The sequence below is a fragment of the Silene latifolia genome, chromosome X (genome assembly GCF_048544455.1).
Source record: "Silene latifolia isolate original U9 population chromosome X, ASM4854445v1, whole genome shotgun sequence".
Lineage (NCBI taxonomy): Eukaryota > Viridiplantae > Streptophyta > Magnoliopsida > Caryophyllales > Caryophyllaceae > Silene > Silene latifolia.
The window spans coordinates 260146762-260149198 of NC_133537.1; positions in this window are offsets into that span (position 1 = coordinate 260146762).

Here is a 2437-nt window from a genome sequence, read left to right on the forward strand (position 1 = left end):
CTAGCACAAGGGCATATCTCGGACAAGTCTTGGGTGCAACAATTAGGAGGGAAACTCGTTTGATTCCTGTTCTTTACGCCGCACAATAAGGACCCGAGGTTATTTCTTGTTTATTGTCGTTTCCATTGTTTTCATGTTTTATGACGATATTCGCATGTTAAATTTACGTTATAGTCCTAAATTTAAAGGGTAGTATACGGATATTAACCCACAGTGTTCTGGTGCTTCCCCCGACTCGGTTATGTTATAAGGAGAAGTTCCGTTCAATGTTGGGCTTGTCAACAAGTCAAGTCAACTTTCTCCTTGCTCCTCATGGTGTGGATATGTCGGCCCTTATTAACATTTTCTCAAACCGGTTGGATGTCAATGTTTCGGAGGTGGCTAGGAGAGGGGCTCATGCCTTTTGCCTAGTGCATTCATGCCTTATTGTTGATGCTTTGAAAAAGAAGGGGTCAAAATGCTATGGTAGTATGACCCTTGTGCATGTGGTTGAGAAAATGGCGCATGGTAGGGATCCATCATGGTTGGTGCTTGGCGAGATCATACAAGTTTTGGACAAGAAGGGATTTTGTGGAGAAGCTCCCTCGTTTGGATCTCCAAGGATCCATTCCAAAGAGGAAGTTCATGCTAGGCATGCCAACAAGAAGAACAAGGGGAAGATGTACCCCGAGGGAAAAGGTAAGGGTAGAATGAAAGAATGAAGATCTCCATTACCCACCTTATTATTAGGTTGTATTAGTGTTGTAAGTTTTTTTATTATGTTGTACTAGTTATGTATTATGTGTTTTGTGCTAGTTTTATTATGTGAGGTGTCTTAGCCGACACTCTAGCTTCGACAAGTTGTAGACTTGCTTAGCTTTCTTTTTTGTCAAATTTGTAATCCTTCTCATTATTAATTAAATAAGAGGATTGCTTGTGTTAAAAGAGTTGTGAACTCTTGTTTCTTCCATCCATTTCGTAAAGGTAATTCGGCTTGAATTATCCTAAACATTGTGTTTTGTGTGGATTTTGCGCAAGGCGAAATCAGGTCAGGGTAGAGTTGTGTAAGGTTAACTACCTCTAGGTAGTCTGTTGGTCAGGTCATCAGGGTACAGTAATAAGCTGTAAATGAAATAACAACAATAACAATAAGACAAGCAATTTTGTACGTGAAAAACCCTTGAATGGGAAAAAACCATGGGCACCAAGCCAGGAGAGGATTTCACTATGTTATTTGGGAGAATAATTATATGATTATGACAATATTTGTATTTCTCTAAGTATTATGTATGCTCCTTCTTGCGTATGAATGACATATCCTCTAGTATCTTGAAAGTGTTCCTTATATAGTCTTCTTCCCTGAACGGCTGCTTGATCCGGTATTAAAGGCAGAATATTCTTCATAATTGCCAGTAATAATTGCTAATTATTCCTCCCTTAATTACTGCATTTACTGCGTAATCTTCACACTTAGTGCTGCGTATATAATTCCTTTATTATACGCGTATATGGTCTAATATCGTCCTGATATTTTGACCGTTATCCTCTCCATGGCCTGGCACCAATCTTCATGTGCCCTGATAGCCTGACACCCAGACAGCCTGTTAGTCAGGTTCAGGTAAGATACTGATCAGGAAGGTCTGCGGATTTCCAGGCCTAACAATTGCCCCTTATCTCCTTATTTGCAGTGTGCCAGGACGGAAAAATGAGGAGATAATTTTATTATTGGTAAGATTACCCAACGGTTAAGTTTTTCCTGATAAGATTCCTGTAACGGCTATTTTACTGCAGTTGCTGACGCGTGTTTATTTACTGCAACTTCCTTAAAGATTATCCACTTCCTTTGCGGCTGAAACCCTAATCCTTTTTATTATAAATACCTATGTGCTTCATTAAGTTGAACTCACCAACGCAATCTCTTCTCATCTTCTCTCTTTAACAATCTTCTTCTTCAGTTTTCTTAATTTCCAACTTCTTCAATCCTTAATCAATTCTTTATAATCTTTCAAATAATGGCTGCGAAGAAAAAATCTACCAGGGCAGCGGTTCCTGCAACTCCTCCTCCTCAGAATCCTGAGTTAACTTCTTCTGAAAATTTGCCTGCTTCTTCTGCTGCTCCATCTCCCACAGTAAATAAGCCGAGTGATCCTCCATTGGAGATGATCTCAATATCTCATGGTGATTTCCAATTCAAGCCTACGAAGGCTTTAAATGAGGATCGGTCTCCTGCAAACCGTTTGAAGCCTGAGTTTGAGAAGATTTTGAAGGATAAGGGGATCATCCCTGCCGATGCTGAAGTCTGGATCCCTGAGGATTCTCCTATCAGGGCCGATTGGGCTTGTCCTGGTTGGTTCTGCATCCATGACTGGGCTTTCAGGGCAGGCTGTAAGCTTCCTTTTTCTCCTCTTATGGTTGAGGTTATTAAGGAGATCGGTGTCCCATCTTATCAGTTAATGCC